This window comes from Moschus berezovskii, chromosome 6, assembly GCF_049115385.1.
Source record: "Moschus berezovskii isolate FMDL1 chromosome 6, NW_MosBer_1.0, whole genome shotgun sequence".
In the NCBI taxonomy this organism is placed as follows: domain Eukaryota; kingdom Metazoa; phylum Chordata; class Mammalia; order Artiodactyla; family Moschidae; genus Moschus; species Moschus berezovskii.
In genome coordinates, this window is record NC_142465.1 from 51,849,805 (window position 1) to 51,870,551 (window position 20,747).

Sequence of the window (20,747 nt, forward strand, 5' to 3'; positions counted from 1 at the left end):
TGACTTTAGGCACTTGGTACCAATGTGCCATTTCTGTTTATGAAAAACTTTTAAAAAACTATCTTTTATATGATGGTTTGGGCTAGGACTTAGAAGCTCTCTTATTCTAAAAAGTTCTTTTCTTAGCTGATTTCAGCATTTACTCATTTTGATGTTGAGAAGTTGATGCCTTCATTATAATCATGAAACAATTGGTATTTTCTATTCATGTAAATTGGAGATTCTTTTACAAATCCTATATACCAGGATGAACCTAAGCGATTTTTAGTTCTTACAAATATATTTAAACTTTGTCCAGTTTCCTATGTCTTACAGAAGCATTGATCTCCATTAATGAAAGGAGATTTAAATGTTTACTAAGAGAGTTGCTAGAAGTCTAGATAAATGAGGAAAATATTGATACTTCTTTGCAGCTGCTATTTCCCTTTTTTTCCCCAAAATCTTTGTGTCTGCTCTTTTCTTTTTGGCATTTGGCTGAAGACTGCCAATTGACGAGTGAAATGAAATCTCTATGTGGAGTCAGTTTGCTGTTATTTGTATCCTTTGGGCATTTACCTGGATGTTCAGGTGTTGACCAGGAATGTGTCTGAGTAACATACCACCTACCTCGTCATCTCCTCGTCATTCTGTCAAAGTTCAAGTCCACCACTGCTACCTGTTGTTCCAAAGGGATGCATTGAGTTCCAGCAACCCACCCCTACCTCTCATGCAATTTTTCTTAGGCAGTAGAAATGAAACCAAGAACTATATGTAATTATAATCTTAAATGACCCTTCTTTGTTTTTTGGGGGTGGAGGCAGGAGTAGTGTGTGGATATATACTTGAACGAAGTTTCTTTCCTGGCTTGTCTCCCCACACAGCTCCCACACCCTCACCCTCAACCCCCAAACACACATATTTCTTTATACCCACTAAGGCTGCACCTAATGCACCTCTTCCAGATATTTACCCCAGTGCCCTACAACTTGTCTGTTAAAAGGAATCAGATTCGCCTTGTTCAAAGTGGTAGAATTTTCGAATTTTCTGTGAATTTTTGACAAATGCTTTCAGTTCTTTATTGAACCCCTTGTGACTAGAACCTCACCCAGCTCCTAGGTGGGTCAGTGAAGTTTGCTCTGTGTTTTTGAAGCTACTTTGCTATTTGTGGTTGATGCCACACACTAGAAAAAACAATATGGTAATTATCGTATCTTTTAAATTTTCTTGAAGAAGAAAGGATGCAATTAAAGGCAAACTATTTTCTACACTTGCGTACATTCTTAATATTTTACTTGTGTTCTAGATTTCTTCAGGCATCCATCTATTATCCATTAAACAAATATCTATTGAGTATCTACTGTGTGTGCCAGGCACTGCCATTTTTTGCACTAAAATCCTGGGCTGGGCCACTTTATAAGGGTAGAAAGCATTTTTAAATCAATATATTTTTAACAGTAAATGACTCGATGGACATGAGTTTGAGTGAACTCCAGGAGTTGGTGATGGACAGGGAGGCCTGGCGTGCTGTGATTCATGGGGTTGCAAAGAGTCGGACACAACTGAGCGACTGAACTGAACTGACTGAACTGAATTGTTCTTTTCTGTGAAATGATTTTTAAAAATCTATAAAATACACATTTACAGGTAAATCCTTTGATCATCCTACATAGAAGCATGACCCACAGGTTTATGGCACAACTAATTTTAGGTGAACTTATTACTTATACTCTTGCCTGGAGAATCCCATGGATGGAGGAGCCTGGTAGGCTGCAGTCCATGGGATTGCTATGAGTCGGACATGACTGAGTGACTTCACTTTCATTTTTCACTTTCACACATTGGAGAAGGAAATGGCAACCCACTCCGGTGTCTTGCCTGGAGAATCCCAGGGACAGGGGAGCCTGGTGGGCTGCCGTCTATGGGGTCACACAGAGTTGGACACGACTGAAGTGACTTAGCAGCAGCAGCAGCAGTACTTTTCAGACTTGGGAATTGAGTCTGTTTTCTTATTAAGGCTTCAAGTGACTGTTTTGATTTGTTTGCCTTATGGGCCTCCTACTAGGGTAGCTCAAGAGCAGGAAAATTTTAAAAAATAATAATAATAAAAGAAAAGAACAGAAAATAATCTTTTTTCAAAAGCCTGCCCCTGCCATTAAGATAGGAACTTTGGATCATTAAGAGACTAAAGCTGTCCAGAGTGTTCTTCTATGTCTAATATTGAAATCTAGAGAAGAGATGATGTTTTCTGCCTCTGTTTTCCCTCCACACTGAGACTGCCTACTGATTACTCAGCCTTGGAGCCAAATCCAAAAATAACATTTTCTCAGCTTTCCAGCCAGACCTGACAAAGGAATTTTCTCAAGCAAGTAGAGCTAGGCTTCTTGGCACCTACCTTCACAACTGCTTACCTTTGTGACTCCTGCTTTCTTTGCCAGAGGCTGCATACAGTACCTTAAGAGAAGTGAATGTGCTCTTGGAGAAGGGAATATATTTGCACAGTTTCTGCAGCCTTTATTCTTTTTCTCAGATCATGACTGTATCCTTTCCTTCTCCGGAAATGGGTTGGCCTCCTAGGGCTTCCCTGGTGGCTCAGATGGTAAAGAATCTGCCTGCAATGCAGGCAACCCGAGTTCAATCCCTGGGTCAGGAGGATCCCCTGGAGAAGGGAATGACTACCCACTCCAGGGTTCTTGCCTGGAGAATTCCATGGACAGAAGAGCCTGGTTGGGCTACAGTCCATGGACTCACAAAGAGTCAGACATGACTGAGTGACTAACACTTTCACTTTTTCACTTTCCTTAGGCAAAGAACCATTTTCTGTAGCGATGACTGGTGTGACCCCGTTTCTTTCTCAGGTGCCACTGTTTTTGGTTCGGAGATCAGAGCTTCAATGCTGCACAGGCAATGGCATTTTTCTTCACACATTTTCTTCTGTCTGCTGAAGTCAGCATCAGCCAACACATGTTTACTGATACTCCACAGGGAACATGTGGCTCTGGTCACCTTTTGTTTTCCGTCTCCATTCACTTTATCTCCTCATCTTCTCTCTACTGGCTCAGGTCTCATGTCCCAAAATCTCCCAAAATCTCTGCCCTCACTTTAGTGTAGATGCCAAGATCATTCACCATAGCTGGCCTAAGTGTCATTTCATGTTTAGAACATAAAATTGCCTCCTCTTCCTCTCTCTTCCCAGACATGCATATGGCCTAGAATAAAGTGAACTTTCCCTGTCCCTTTCCCATCAGCTTGCTCCAGGCAGCGCCATTGACCTGAGTCCCAAAGGGATGTCTGAGTTTGTGGCTGGCATCCCACTGCCCCCTGCTGTGCACAGTTTCTTTCTCCTTCCTGATTTCTGCCCCCAACCTCGGTAGCCTTTCGTCTCTTCTGCCTGAGCGCTCCTGGACCTGACTTGATCCACTGGCACCAAACAGAATTTAAAGGCTCTTCCTCTCCGTCTTGGCTCCTTATACTTCCTCCAGTCATGGAATCATTGCGCTTGAAAGGGAAGGTCAGACATTAATCTAGGACTTGTCTCCTGAGGGAAGTGAAACAACCATCTTAGACAGCCAGCAGTCTTCTTAATTCTCTCCAAGATGAACAATCTCACCCTGTGTCTGGTAATCTTTCAGAGGACTATTCAAGTGACCTCTGAGTCTTTTTAAACTCTTCGACACTCATCCAGTGTTTAAAACTTTTTCTGTTCAGAAATTCATCTTCTATGTGTAATCTCCATCAACTTCAACAATGCATCGAATTATTTTTGGTTTTAATAGAAGCGGGAAAATATTTCCTGTGTTCCCGTCTGCAATATTCTTTTAATCTAAGGATTCTGTATCAGCCATTGAGTTCAGTGTCATTGTTCTGAGTGTGATTGCTCTTCTTTTGATGTCTCCAAATTTTCTGCTCAGGTCCCTCTGCACCTTGCCATCTGTCTGTGTCTAATCTCCCAGCTCCTCTGGCATTCTCCTCTGATGGCGCCTTATCCACTCAAGATATGATTCAGAACTGATTATCATCTGGGTTAAGAATGCTGTCTCTCCTGGACCTTATTTCTCCCATCTCCCCATCCTTATTTCTCCTGCTAACCCGCACTGGCCTCCTCTGTCAAATCCTACCATCTGGAACAGCTTGACTGTTTCTCTCTCTGTCTCATTAACTTTCCATCCCTTTTCACATCTCACCTGAAAACGTATCTTTTCTCCTTGGCCTCTATCTCTTATTTCATACCATCAAAGCTGGTTTACTCATTCATCATTCCAGCCTATACATTTTTTAAAGTTCCATGCCCTTCAAAGTTGTTGCACAAAGTCAGATTGACGACAGTTCTGCCACCAGTGCTCTGAGGGAGTTTATACGGAACAGCCGCTTGGACCATCTTATTCTTCATGGTCTGAATGTTTTCTTTTGTAAAACTGGCTAGACTTATCATAGTTGTAGATTTATTTCTTCCCCACTTTCCAGATGGGAATTGTATTCTAGAAATGCTTTTTCTCCTTCCAGGACTCACCCATCCTTATGATGGAGTAACTGGTCCTCATATAACCTCCTATGAAGAAGGAGTCAAGACCCTTCTGATATGATCATGTGTGTTCAGGAAGGAAAAACTAGTTCGTTACTGGGAAAAGGAAGTCCAATTTAGAATAGGCATTCTCACTTTGAGGAAATGAGACCCAGTATTTTTTCTTTGCCCCTCTTTTTCTAATGTAGGAGGAGATGGGAGCCATGTACCTAGTCACCTAGAATATTAACAGAAAATCAACCAAGATAACACACTAATCCCTCAGCATTCAATATAGGGACAATAGAGTTGACTTGGAAGTGGGAAGACCTGTGACCCTGATCCAGCTCTTCTATTTTTCATCTGTGTAACAGGGAAAAAAAAAAAAAAAAGAACTGAACCTCCTCACTGAATCTGTTTCCTCATCTATAAATTAAAAGTCATATGTTAACCATAAGAAAATTGTTTAATTTTCTACTGCAGTTGATTTTCAAATTTTCTCTTAGTAAATTCACTTTTTTCTTGAAGAAACATAATTTAGGTTATTTGAGAAAAGGCAAATATGTATTCTGAAAATTTCTAGGACTAGAAGGGAGAAGTCAATGTTTATATTCTTCTCCTTTTCATCTCTTTTATTCAGTTTCTTGGCATTATTCTGCTCATATACATGAGAATTATCTGTTCACCTGAAAATTAATCATCTTTGTGTTATTAAATCTACAGAAGAAAATATATTGTTACAAAATTTCTTTGGCAATTACTTTATTAAAGTTTCAATACCTCATATATCTCAAAGAAAAGCCATGCACATTTAGCTTCTTGAAGGATGTTACTTCACTTTCCAAATGCAGAGAAATTTTGACCTTGCCATTGCAAAAGCAGTTGAAACAAAATGGTCTCATATTTCTCAAATCAATGGTGACCACCTAAATTCAGACAAAGCTTCTCTGGCTATTAGAAAATGAGAAAGATTTGTTATAATAATTACTATTATTAATTCTTATTAATAATTCAAACTAGATTACTAATAGCTGAACATATGAAGGAAAGCACAATAACTAAAATTCATACTGAGTAAATTTTCTACCTAATTGTCAAAGCAAAGATGAATTAGGAGGAAAGGTAAAACCTAATATTGTCATTAAAAATACATTGCCAGTGTTATAATGGAAACCTAGGGGTGGTGCATGGCAAGTTAATTTACAATTTATTCTGTTCTATGTGCTTTTTAATAAGAGTTTAAGATATACTATCTATGAACACATATTTTTGCCAACATTTACTTCTGAAAATTCTACCCACTTGTGCATATTAGCACACCGTTTCCATAAGAAAATATTATTGACTCACTCTAATAAATGATGATAAGAGATATCTTTAAAGAATTTTTTGTACCATTTTTTTAGATTCCACATATAAGTGATATCATATATTTGTCTTTCTCTGTTTGGCTTACCTCACTTAGTATGATAATCTCTTAATCTATTCATGCTGTTGCAAATGACATTATTTCATTTTTTTATGGCTAATAGTCCATTGTATACAATGAATATAGCACATCTTCTTTATCCATTCATCTGTTGATGGATATTTAGGGGGCTTCATTGTCTTAGCTATTGTAAATAGTACTGCAGTGTACATTAGGGTGCAGGTATCTTTTTGAATTATATTTTTCACTAAATATATGCCTAGAAGTGTGAGTGTGGAATCAAATGGCACAAGTGGAATTATATACAAAACAGAAATAGACCGACAGGCATAGGAAATAAACTTATGGCTACCAAAGGGGAAGAGGAGGGAGGAATATATTAGGAACTGAGGAATAACATATACACAGTATTATATGTAAAACAGATAACCAACAAGGACCTACTGTATAGCACAGGGAACTATACACAATATTTCATAAAAACCTATAAGGAAAAAGAATCTGGAAGAAAGATGTTTATTTCTGTACACTTGAAACTAATACAACTTTGTAAATCAGCTGTACTTCAGTTAAAAAATGAAAGGGGAATTAGAGATGGCAGAAAAGAATTTTCTCTTATGTTCTAAATTGTTACCTTAGTCTATTTTCACTTTAAAATCTCCTGACACATATCTCCTGAGAAACTGTTTAGGATCCATATACCCCATATTTGTTCCCAAAGGCATTCTAAAGCTAACAAAGGTGGCAGAAATGTGTTTGGAATACATACGCCATATGTGTTCTCAAAGGCAGAAAGTAAAACAGTGAGGAAAGTAGCATTTATGTGCCATAATATCCAAAAAGCAAAGCACAGATAATATTTCAAACAGGGGTTTTTCAAAACAGCGTTTAGTGAGAAAAAAGTAACAGGTGAACAGCCATTCAGCTTTTTACGTGGGTGGTTGCTGACCTTTGAGTGAACAGTTTCAGCAGAGTAATGAAGTCCACACTGGATTATAAAGGTTTCAGGCACCCTCAGAGACGGTGAGTACCCGCCACTCTTCAAAGGGGCACAGTGAAAGCTAGGCTGCAGCTGGGCAGCAGCCTCTGGTAGTGGAAGCTGAGGCCACGGGGAATACAGAAGGGTATGATGAGATAGAGATGTGAACATTTTTGTTTATTTTAAAGGAAAGAGCCAGAAGAGAGGTGAAACTTGAAGATGCAGATCAGAGGAGAGATGATTCCAGAGCAAGGCAAGGCAAGTTGAGAGGAGGGAGTGAAAGCCACTTGCAGGGGGAAGATACAGATGGAGGCCCCAGACTGGGCCAGCAAGAGGAATGAATGCCTCCATCATAGAGATGGTGCAGCACGGGAAGAAAGCTTTTGAGGTAGACACTAAGGAAATTAACCTAACTCGACTTTCTTAATAAATTAGAAGGGGATTTTAAAAATTCATGTTCTTATGAGCTTCCAGTTCAGGGGTTTCTGCATTTGTCTCTGCCTTGGAATCACCTGGGAGCTTAAAAAATAATGACACCTGCGTCAACCCCAGAGCTTGTGATTTAATTGACTGGAGATGTGGTCTCTGCTTAGGAATTTTTCAAGATTCCCCAGGTGACCCTACTGTGCAGGTGATTTGGGAGCCACCAGCCTAACCATTTAGGCAACTGCATAGGGACATCATGCTGGTCCTTGGGAATCAGACGTGTTTTCACCAAGGACAAACCTGGGGTTTTGTTCAGCTGCTGGGAGGGAGATACTGAGCAGATTCCCATTCCTGGGATTTTGAAGGCAGAGCCTATCTGAAATGGAAGTGGAGCCAAAAGAAAGAGATATCAGGTCCCAGTGTCACCTGAGCCTCTCTGGTCAAGAACTGCTTTAAGTCATCTCTGAGCTCTACCCTAGACTTCTTCTGTTACATGTGACCCCATGGACTGCAGCCCGCCAGGCTCCTCTGTCCATGAAGTTTTTCTAGGCAAGAATACTGGAGTGGATTGCCATTTCCTTCTCCAGGGGATCTTCCTGACCCAGAGATCCACCCTGCGTCTCCTACATTGACAGGCATATTCTTTACTACTGAGCCACTAGGGAAGCCCCTTCTTCTATTATCCTAGCGAATAATTTTCCCCAACACCTGAGCTAATTACAGCCAGGTTTTTTTCATTCACTTGGAATCAAAAGAAGCCTGATATGTGGGTGATAACAATTGAGTGTACACAGTTTGATAAGAGCTTTTAAGTTATAATTTAAAAGTGACAATTGACTCAACTACTTGTGGCCTCCTGTATCAATCACATTCCCCAGAACACCGTACAGCCTCAGTAGGTCTTGGACCGCTAGCTTCAAGCTGAGCACCACAGCTAATTTAGGATTTCCACTGAATCGTTTTGTTAGTGGACCACTGATCAAGTGCACCCCTCCTGTGTCTCGGTGGTCCACAGCAGCATAAGCTATTAGAAGGGATGTCCAGATAGGGAGCTAATTCCTCCCCTCCCCACTAAGAAGAAGGTGATTATTTAACAAGAGCATGGCTAAAAATCAGGGCTTTAAAGTTGTGCTGCTCCATGGAGCAGACTGCTTCTCTGGGCATCATCAGCTCTTACCATTATGCCTTCTTCCCCTCTGTTACCTTTCTCCTTTAGATCCTGACATAGACACACTAATGGTAAAGGATTCCACCCTTATTTGTGTTCTGTCAGAAGTCTGTTGCCCCAGCCCCCAGTTAGGGGTAGTTGCATGTGAAGCTAGCTTATACTGACTCTAAACAGCCAGTACTGTACTGTACTGGTTAAATTTTCAAGTTTTGCAAGCCAGTTGTTAAGCACATCTATTATTAAGCATTATTTTATATAAATTTACAGTTAAATTATATTAAAAACAAAATAAATGCTCAAATTTCATCACTTCTAATTATTGCCTAATTATTGTTTTACAGCATTTTGTCATCTGTACTCTTAAGCTCTAGTGTATCAATATGGTGGAAATGCTATACATTGGTATGCACATTTCTCCCCAGTTCCATAGTCAGTGGCATCACATGGTTGTTGAGTCACTCAGTCGTATCTGACTCTTTGTGACCCTGTGGACTGCAGCTTGCCAGGCTTTCCTGTCCTTCACCATCTCCCAGAGCTTGCTCAAACTCATGTCCATTGAGTCGGTGACACCATCCAACCATCTTGCCCTTTGTCACATTAATATTTTAAAATTGGCTATGGTGTGTTTACACCATAGAAATGGCAAATGCAATAAATCAGAGCTTCCCCATAAGCCCCAGAAATCCAATTGTTAAACATTTACCAACACACAACTGATAGGTACCTCTACACTATGTATTCATAAAACATGTATAGCTATCTTTGCTTATACTTTGCGAATGGGATTGTGATTATCTGTGAATACAACCATCAGACTGTGAATTCCTTGAAATTAGTATATATGCTTTACTTGTCTCTATGCCCCCAGCAAGTACAGAGTATTTGGTGCACAGAAAATGCCCTGTTGAAGGGATAGTGTTAATTTCTAAAGGTATCTGGGATTAACCAATCTCACATGTTCATTTTGGACTTGACATGTTTCAGATAATTCTTTCCCCTTCTTTGATTTTTGAAAATATTTTTTCAGGTTTTCATATCACATGAAGAAATAAGCCATGGAACCACTGCAAGGAGCTTTCAGCCTCCTCTAACACTTGCTGGTTTTCCGGTTTCCCTCCTAACAAGAGGGGTGTTCCTCACCCTCCTCCTTCCCCTCCTCCTCTGGAAGCCTACTCCCAGCAAGCTGGAGGAAGTTTCTGGCAGGATGCCAGGAACAGCACCTGGGAGCTGGAGGCTGAAGGACAAACTGTTGTTGAATTCTGCATGACAAAAAACCCAATCGAATTCAGTCTGGGGAATATCTAGGACCCCACAGAATTTCTGATTGAATTGAATCTTTCCTATTCTATAAAGCAAGGTGACCTCATACAGATCAAAAGTGAGCTCATTTATTGCCTTTGTATTTAAATACTTTGTTGGTAAATTTGGTCCATAAACTGTTGAAGACTCAGTTATAAAGTCTCAAAATCAAGACAGTTTTCAAGAGTATTAATTCCTAATGATATTTTTATGTTGATGATATTTGTTTTAGATATTTGCCTCCAAAATGTTAAAATCTGTATAAGGATTGGGGACTCAAATCACACCGACCAAAAGCTTTCCCTCAGCTGTATCCCAAATGTCAACATGAAAGCAAAAAGGACAGTTCTAAAAATGGACCCAATGGATATCAAGGGGCCAGAGATTCTCAGAAGTTTCTGAAAAATGGAAAGTAGATAAACCAAAGCAGAAATTATAATCCAGAACAAATACAAGAAAAATGGAAGAGAAGGTATGCTTCCTGGTAGCGGAGGCACAGATACGCTCCAGATTAGTGTTGTTTTGGGAGATCAAGAAGAAGAGGGTAGAAAATAATATGATCTTTTTTTTGAAGGATGAAGCACCTGGGAAAGTTAACCCTACTACCCTTTAATCACTCTCCATTTAGTATCGTTCCCTAATCTAAAACTATAAAACCAATCTTTTGAGATGTTCATGAATCTTTAGTGATGATGACCCTCAGTGTAAAACCCTCCCCATTTCGGCATGAACTTAGTGAGAAATAGGCAGGTATAACATGCCTAACTAACCTCATTGTCTGTTCCTGGCCCAAGGCCTTCAGGTAAACCCTGCCAGTTTTCACATCCTGTCATTCTGAGGAAGGAAAGGTTGATTGAAGAACTGTATCTGTATAACTCACACTAGCTACTTGTATTCTCATCTTAGTTCTTTATTAAGAAATGTAAGCTAATAATCACTGATGTTTGAGGGCTAACTAGCTGGAAGAAAGAAGAGGTAATTCAAGAACAAACGATAACATTTTTAAACATTCTAATCATTAACCTCAGAAATACTCAAGAAGATATTCAGTTCAGTTCAGTTCAGTCGCTATAAAACAAGACCAGCTATAATGATACAGCAGCCAAAATTATGCAGAATTGATATAATATAAAAATATGACACCAAAATAAATATTCACTAATAGAAAAAATTGACAAAGTAAAGGCCGATGTTTGAAAAAAGTAGATACCCAGAAGATCAACTGAAAAGACACAGCAGAAGGCATTGGGAGAGCAAAGAGAGAAAGAAGCTACAATGTATATGATTGATGTAAATTCCTGAAACAAAAGAATGTTTTCAGATTGAAAGGATCCATGGAATCCTAGGCAGGATAAACAAATCCTCTTGAAATTCTAGGACATTATGAAAAAGAGAAAATCCTAAGAGTTTCTCAAGGAATGAGAATCAACTTGGTATCAGACTTTTTATCAACACTGGATTCTAGAAAATTTTTTCAATGCTTTCAAAGTTCTGAAACGTATACTTTTAAGCCCAGAACTGTCAATCAAGGGTGAGCATAAAATAAAGACATACTTAGACATACATTGACTCAGATGATTCATATCCTACAGGCACTTTTAGAAAAAAGTTACTAAGCCCCTTTAGAAAAAACATGCTGAGATATTTAAGCAAAGAAAAAATATGTACGTATATTTATGTGTGTATATATAAGTATATGTGTGTGTGTGTGTGTGTATATACACACATATACACTTGGTACTCAAACTTCCCTTGTGGCTTAGATGGTAAAGAGTCTGCCTGCAATGTGGGAGACCCGGATTCGATCCCTGGGTCAAGAAGATTACCTGGAGAAGAAAATGGCAACCCACTCCAGTACTCTTGCTTGGAAAATCCCATGGATGGAGAAACCTGGCAGGCTACAGTCTTTGAGGGGTCTCAAAGAGTCAGACACGACTAAGTGTCACATATACATATGGAGAGACAGAGAGAGGACACCTAGGAAAGAGGAAAGTGTAAAAGTAGAAAAGCAGTGCATCTAATATAAGAGTACAGTAGAAACATTTCCTAGAATGGCAGTTATGTAGTGGAGAGCAGTCAATTCATATTAGGACGTATCACCAGACTCAGAGGTCCTGAAGGATAACATCTTCCAAAGAATGGATTTCTTACAATTATTAATGCATAAATTGGATAAAATTAATGATGAATTATATATAGGTATGTATATATATAGGTGTGTGTATATATATATGTATGTGTGTGTATATATATATATGTATATATATATGGAGGAGGAAATGGCAACCCACTCCAGTGTTCTTGTCTGGAGAATCCCATGGACAGAAGAGCCTGGTGGGCTGCAGTCTATGGGATCGCAAAGAGTCAAAGACAGCAACTGAGCATGCACACACACAAACACACACATCTTTTTCTTTTGTCAGCAAGAAAAAGAAAGGCAATTAGAAACCCTAAACAGTACAAAGAGTCGGACACGACTGAGCGACTGAACTGAACTGAAACAGTAAAAAAGCTGGACAAATAAACTGAGAACCCAAATATGAAGCAAAGTAAAATGTGTCATATTTTCAACAGTTGTTGGAGAATGACCTTGACCTTTATACTTGGAAGTTCTCCATTCAATTGAGTAGCACAGATTTAGTAACATAGAACTGCATTCCCTGCTGTAAGGATTCCATCACATTATTTCATTTGGCTAGTGAATAATATTTATATAATCATAATTTTGTAATTGTCATTTATTGGGTTTTTAATTTTTATAGTCTAGCTGTACAGAGAAAGCACAAATAAAGTTATAAATAAAGAAGAGAATGTAAATTAAACTTTTATAATATAAAGATAATTATATACTTAATAGGCTTGGAGGTTTGTGGAAGAAAGAAAAATGGAAGTGTAGGGCTGCTAATTTCCTCAATTTATGTGGAATATATTTTAAGGTATTATGTGAAGTTGACATATTAAGGGGGGAAATGCCCACAATTAAAAAGACTGAAATTATCAAAATTGGCCTGGATGAGGCAATTAAATCTTTCATGCAGTTCTCAAGGAAGTATAAGTTGGTGCAACCACTTTTGGAAAACTGGTAATGTCTACTGAGGTATAACTTTTATATATCATCTAACCCAGCAATTCTACTCATAGTTTTTATACCCAACAAAAATGCATAATATATATGATTCATAAGATTTGCCCAAGAATGGTTATTGTAGCTGTATTTACACTAGTATAGGGCTGGAAACAGCCCAGATATCCCTTAATTGATGGATAAATATATTATGATATTTAATGGCATTCTGTACATAATAAAAAATACAGCACTACTGGTATTAATATATTCAATAAAGTGGATGAATTTCCCTAGTATAATTTTGAGTGAAAGAGACTAAACACAAAAAGTATATGATTAATTTATTAAAAAGTTTAAAAACAGTCAAACAATGAGGATAGAAATCAAGATGGTGGAGACAAGAAGGAAATTTATGGGACACTGGTTCCTGGTCTGTGTCTTAATCTGGGCAGTGATTACATGGGTGTGTTTACTTTGTGAAAACTCATGTAGCTGTTCACTTTTGTATCTTACACTTTCTATTTCTACAATAAAATGTTTATTTTAAAAAAACCAAAGATGAAGGATACACTATTTATACTTCATAAATATAGCTAATACAAGAACTACCAATATGAGAGGAGGAGGAAGTGGACCATGCAAATTTCCTTCTTGTAGACAACATTAACAAACACTGTTTTAAAATGATAAATGAAGAAATGATTACATTTATTTTGGTAGTTTCAGAAATTTGGAAACTAAAACAATAAAAAAAATGTTTCCTATTAAGGTTTGGGAGTGAGGATGAGAAATAACAAGAAAGGTAACTTTTACTTTTTATGTTTTACTCTTCTCTACCATTAACATTAACAAGAGAAAGGCAAAAGTGATATTAACATAGATAATAATCATAGCTACCATGTTTACCATGGTTGAGATACTGAACAAGATATTCTGTACAATTTATCTGAATTAAATCTTCACACTTGATATTCTTCACTGCATTTATTAGGGTGGAATTTATTAACCCAGTTATAATGATATAAGCCAAGCATCAAGATACCCAATTATAATACAAAGACATTAAACATTATTTAAAAAGAAAAATTCTCAGCAACCTAGAATATGTTATAAGATTAGGTGCATTTATTTGAGTTTGAGCTTCCTAGCATTCGAAGGTGGGGAAAGCTCTTACTGTTTATTAGTCTCATTGCCCATTAAAAAACCTGTAGATATAATCAGTAGCTGGCAACAAATTCTGGAAGGAATGAACACTATGAATGTTTGTCTAAGGTGTGATAGATGCTGTAATATGTTATGGCAAAACGAAAGCTTATTTTTAAAACTCTTTCTCTTATTGACTCACTATAAAAGGCAAGGGCATCATATTATATCATAATGCAGGGAAGGAATTTCTTCAGGAAATGCAGTTAGTAGTGTCAAGACATATTGATTTCTGGAGAGTTTCCCAATTTTGTTCTTCAGAAAAATAATTATGCTCAATGTTAATAGTTATTTGATCAAAAATGGGTTCAAGGTAAATTGTCTTGGAAAATACAATAAACTGTAAATCTGTTCTTTCATAGATTCAAAATTATACTAGTATATTAAAGAGACTTAGAAGTTTGATAGAAAATAGAGCTAAATAATTTTGTATAATCCAGTTTTCCCCCAATTTATTTAATGATGAGAACTTTCCTTAAGTTGGGGCTTCCTTGGTGGCTCAGGGAATCTGTCTGCAATGCCGGAGACCTGGGTTTGATCCCTGGGTTGGAAATATCCCCAGGAGAAGGAAAAGGCAACCCATTTCAGTATGCTTGCCTGGAGAATCCCATGGACAGAGGAGTCTGGCGCACTAAAGTCCATGGGGTCTCAAAGAGTCGGACACAGCTGAGCAACTAACACTTCATCAAGAAACACTAACACTACAGATACCAGAGTTTGGAAAACTTTAGTTTACTCAGTAAAGGTTGGAAGACAGCAAGCATAAAAGCACCAGTGATAGCAGCTTTCAGAACTAGTTGTTTCAGATACCCTGTTGGCAGGTACTGGAAGATGAATTTTCTGAAGCCCATGAGAGTTGCTTCAGGTGCCAGTATTCTCTGGCATCATTTATAAAATTAGACCAATATGATACAGAGTTTAGAAATGTAGGAAACAGTTTGTGCCCTGTTACCAAAACTTAGGAGTCTGACAAATTCTTTCCTAAACATATTCCTCCTATTTTCACAGGGAAATCAAATGCAGAAATGTCTGTAGCTAAAGGATGAGACTCCTTCCCCATCTCCTTCCCCCTCCAAAGTGCAGAGGTGTCTGTGTTTTGAATCTGTCAAATTGTTTCAAGTCAATGTAGGATCTGTGTCATGAGCACAAAATAAATGATTTGATCCGTAGCATTTAAAAGGCACTATTATAAACTGGCCCACCCAGACAATGAAAGAGGCAGAAGACCTTCAGACAAGGTCTAGTTTTGACTGTAACTACTTCCTCTGGGCTCTCCTGGTGGCTCAGTGGTAAAGAATCTGCCTGCCAATGCAGGAAACGTGGGTTCAGTCCTTGGCTCAGGAAGATCACCCTGGAGAAGGAAATGGCAACCTGGCAGACTACAGTCCATGGGGTAGCAAAAGAATCGGACACAACTTAGTGACTAAACAGTAACAGCAACAACTTCCTGAGGAATCTGGCAAGTTGAGTTCTTTACAAAGTATGCCCTCCCTCAGAATGCTGAATGAGTGAACTTTGGGGTGGAGATTCAGCTTTTCATTTACATAGGAGAGAATATCTGCCAAATGATATAATACATATTATTATATCTTATGCTAAATTCTTTATAGCAAAAATCAATAAATATATCTTGATAATGAAACCGTGGCATATGATCAACTTTTAGTTCAGAGAATCTATGGGCATAATTCTAATTGAGCTCAAGACATTATCAAGTTACCTTGATAAAGGTTAAAAGGAAGGGGGATGCTATACCATTTAGAATTAGAATTTGATCTGTCAGACATGCATTCTTATCCGCACTGATTCTGACAGTGGTATTATAGTATACCCTTTGAAAAAGTGTTAATAGCGTGGGCTGGTATCCAAGAGTGTACAGCTTGACTCATAGATAGTTCCTGTTTACGGAATCAAAGGCAAAAAAAAGATCAATGAACATGACAAAAAGTCTTACCTCGTCTCAGTGTGATAGAGCAAGGGGAGAGCAATAATCAACAATGAAAAACTGACTCTTCAGTGCAAGGTAGTAGATTGAGGGGCCCAGACTTACCATTTTTCTTTGTTTTTGTGAAGAAAATGAGTCATAGTTTTGCACTGTTAATGAAATATAAGGTGGTTTCCCACTTTGAAAGGAGAGCCCACAGGGAAGGAATTAACGTGCCAAGAAAGTCATACAGCAAATGGCCTGATAGAAAAGACACAGACACATGAGGCAGAATTATAATAACTCTTGGAGGAAAAGGTATTATCCTGATATCTTTTGCAACATTAGGGAAATGATGGTAAAATTTTAAAGAGGTTTTTGAGGCAAGAAATAACAGGTGTTGGAGAGAAAGTGAGGAAAAGGGAACCTTAATATACTCTTGGTGGGAATGTCAATTGGTGGAGCCACTATAGAAAACAGTATTAAGCTTCCTCAAAAAATAAAAAATAGAGCTGCCATATGATCCAGCACTCCCATTACTGGGTATTTATCAAAAGAAAACAAAATCGCTCATTCAGAAAGATATATGTGCTCCTATGTTCATTGTAGCATTATTTATAACAGCCAAGATACAGTAACAACCTAAGCGGCCATCAGTGGATGAAAAGATAAAGAAGATGTGGGGTGTGTGTGTGTATGTGTGTGTGTGTATCTCACACGCTAGTAAAGTCATGCTCAAAATTCTCCAAGCCAGGCTTCAGCAATATGTGAACCATGATGTTCAAGCAGATGTTCAAGCAGGTTTTAGAAAAGGCAGAGGCACCAGAGATCAAATTGCCAACATCCGCTGGATCATGGAGAAAGCAAGAGAGTTCCAGAAAAACATCTATTTCTGCTTCATTGACTATGCCAAAGCCTTTGACTATGTGGATCACAATAAACTGTGGAAAATTCTGAAAGAGATGGGAATCCCAGACCACCTGACCTGCCTCTTGAGAAACCTGTATGCAGGTCAGGAAGCAACAGTCAGAACTGGACATGGAACAACAGACTGGTTCCAAATAGGAAAAGGTGTACATCAAGGCTGTATATTGTCACCCTGCTTATTTAACTTCTATGCAGAGTACATCATGAGGAACGCTGGGCTGGAAGAAGCACAAGCTGGAATCAAGATTGCTGGGAGAAATATCAATAACCTCAGATATGCAGATGACACTACCCTTATGGCAGAAAGTGAAGAGGAACTCAAAAGCCTCTTGATGAAAGTGAAAGAGGAGAGTGAAAAGGTTGGCTTGAAGCTCAACATTCAGAAAACAAAGATCATGGCATCTGGTCCCATCACTTCATGGGAAATAGATTGGAAAACAGTGGAAACAGTGTCAGACTTTATTTTTGGGGGCTCCAAAATCACTGCGGATGCTGATTGCAGCCATGAAATTAAAAGACGCTTACACCTTGGAAGGAAAGTTATGACCAACCTTGATAGTATATTAAAAAGCAGAGACATTACTTTGCCAACAAAGGTCCGTCTAGTCAAGGCTATGGTTTTTCCTGTGGTCATGTATGGATGCGAGAGTTGGACTGTGAAGAAAGCTGATCGCCGAAGAATTGATGCTTTTGAACTGTGGTGTTGGAGAAAACTCTTGAGAGTCCCTTGGACTGCAAGGAGATTCAACCAGTCCATTCTAAAGGAGATCAATCCTGGGTATTCATTGGAAGGAGTGATGCTAAAGCTGAAACTGCAATACTTTGGCCACCTCATGCGACGAGTTGACTCACTGGAAAAGACTCTGATGCTGGGAAAGGTTGGGGGCGGGAGGAGAAGGGGACGACCAAGAATGAGATGGCTGGATGGCATCACCGACTCTGTGGACATGAGTTTGAGTGAACTCCGGGAGTTGGTGATGGACAGGGAGGCCTGGCGTGCTGTGATTCATGGGGTCGCGGAGAGTCGGACACGACTCAGCGACTGAACTGAACTGATATGTGTGTATGTGTGTGTGTATGTGTGTATATGTGTGTGTGTTTGTGTGTGTGTGTGTATATATATATATGTATACATGGTTTCCCTGGTGGCTCAGATGGTAAAGAATCTGCCTGTAGTGCAAGGAGACTCGGGTTTGATCCCTGGGTCAGGAAGATCCTCTGAAGAAGGGAATGGCTACCCACTCCAGTATTCTTACCTGGAGAATCCCAGGGACAGAGAAGCCTGGTGGGATATAGTCCATGGGGTTGCAAAGAGTCACACATGACTGAGTGACTTAGGGCACAGACACACTCACACAAACACACACACACACAATGGAATATTTGTTGCTGTTCAGACCCCATAGACTGTAGCATGCCAGACTTCACTGTCCTGCACCATCTCCCAGAGCTTGCTCAAACTCATGTCCATTGAGTTGATGATGCTATCCAACCATCTTGTCCTCTGTCGTCCCCTTCTCCTCCTGCCTTCAATCTTTCCCAGCATAAAGGTCTTTTCCAGTGAGTCAGCTCTTCACATCAGGTGGCCAAAGTGTTGGAGTTTCAGCTTCAGCATCAGTCCTTCCAATGAATATTCAGGATTGATTTCTTTTAGGATTGACTGGTTTTATCTCTTTGCAGTCCAAGGGACACTCAAGAGTCTTCTCCAACACCACAGTTCAAAAGCATCAATTCTTTAGCATTCAGACTTCTTTATAGTCCAGCTCTCACATCCATACCTGACTACTGGAAAAACCATAGCTTTGACTGTACGGATCTTTGTTGACAAAGTAATGTCTCTGCTTTTTAATATGCTGTCTAGGTTTGTCATAGCTTTTCTTCCAAGGAGCAAGTATCTTTGAATTTCATGGCTGCAATCACCATCTACAGTGATTTTGGAGCCCAAGAAAATAGTCTGTCACTGTTTCCATTGTTTCCCTATCTATATGCATTAAAGTGATGGGACCAGATGCCATGATATTCATTTTTTGAATGTTGAGTTTTAATATTACTCAGTTATAAAAAGATAAAATCTGTCATTTACAACAACTTGAATAGACATAAAAAGTCCAATGGAGAAAGATACCATATTATTTCACTTATGTGACATATACAAAACAAACAACAAACCAAATGAACAAAACAAACCCAGCAAAAACAAACACGTAGATCCAGGGAACAGAATAGTAGTTATCAGAGGGAAGGAAGGAGGGTGAAATGGGTAAAGAGGATCAATAGTATGGTAATAGATGGAAACTAATGTTTGGTATGAGCACACTGAAGTCAAAATACTATACACATAAAACTTATATAATATTATAAACCGGTGTTCCCTCAATAATAAATACATAAGTAAAATATGTTTTGGTTTGTTTGTTTTTTTGGTTTGTTTTAACCAAATTTTAGGGAGAGGCAGGCCTGTACACTATAAAATGTGGGGAAATCATCATGAAATAATTCACCCAACTATCTAAAGAAACATGGACTTCTCTTCTTCCTTCTGCGGACATTATAACTCAGATGACAACACACAAGAACCTCAGTTCTTCTCAGTCAAAAGTTTTCACAAAAACTTACTAAAAGCCTTCCCCCAACTCCAAGGGAATATGGTGCTCTGAAAAGATTTCAAGGTTAAACAGTTTATGCATGATACCCTCCAAACTTTGTTTAACCTGTCCACACTTTTGACGGGAGAGTGGAGTGGGGAAATGGGCAGGGAACCTGGTAACGAAGAGGGAGAGGAAGGAAGCAGGATTCCTGACTTCAGCAGACAGTGAACTGAAAAATAACAAAGGGCCATCAAGATGAGTACATATTGGTTAGCTGTGATTAGAAGGGAAACCTCTCCAGAAAAATATTTTGAATGGAGTGAATCTGGATCTTTCTCAGCCTAGCTCCTCATCTGAAACACGGAAGACAGAATATATTTTGAGTTTTTATTTTCTTAATCCTTACAAGGATGATACACAATTAGTGTCATCCTACATGTGCAGGGGTACGGATACCTTAGAATATTAGGGCTTACTTCTCTCACTGAGCCCAGAGTGGGAAAGGCTGCATTGTTGCTGATGAGAAAGAAAATTTTGCTTCATCTGAACCTACATGTTGTAAATTTCACTGTTCAACTGATACATATGGTGAAATCTTAGAATAGTTATATTAAGTACTAAATATTCATTTGAGGATGAATTAATCATTTTCCTTAAAATATCTTTAAGAGCAGAGAGATAGAAACAATGGATGGGTAATTGTATAAATAAGAAGCTGGTCATTGTAAAGCCTTGAGAGGGTGCTTTATATGATGCTTAAACTTAAATGAGGACTTGGAAAAATATTAGTGTGGGGAAAAGAAAATGTTTCAATTGTCTTTTCCATCACTTTGGTGAAATTTTAGACAATGCTGAGTGAAAGGTATATGTTATATAGTGTCTGATATTCAAATGAAGTCCATCTGAGATTATAATGAACACTAAGATGAATTTTCTAGACTGGGCCGTCCCCAAATCAAACTGAAAAATTGTAGTAGGAATGGTTGGTTTGGGTTTCTTTGCCATTTCCCCTATTTTCCAGAATCTCACCAGGGTTTCATTTTGACAGAATTTCACTTTCAGGGCTAGTATTTGTTTGTTTAGAAGAGAAGTAGTCTCTGCTTTGAGATACTAACTTCTAGGGACTTTGGTGGTTTCACCACTCCCACATTTGACCTTTTACATTGGAAAGTCTAGATGAGCAAAATCTGCTTAAGACTCAGATCTCTAGGGACAGAACTTTGACCTCTCTGGTGGACTGACATTTAACACAGGAAGTTA

The 20,747-nt window shown here is 38.7% G+C and overlaps 1 protein-coding gene across 3 annotated transcripts in view; it reads left to right on the plus strand.

Annotated features, from left to right (window-relative positions):
- Positions 1-20,747, plus strand: part of GRIP1 (glutamate receptor interacting protein 1) — a 770,922-nt gene that overhangs the window by 459,625 nt on the left and 290,550 nt on the right. The window lies entirely within an intron of this gene.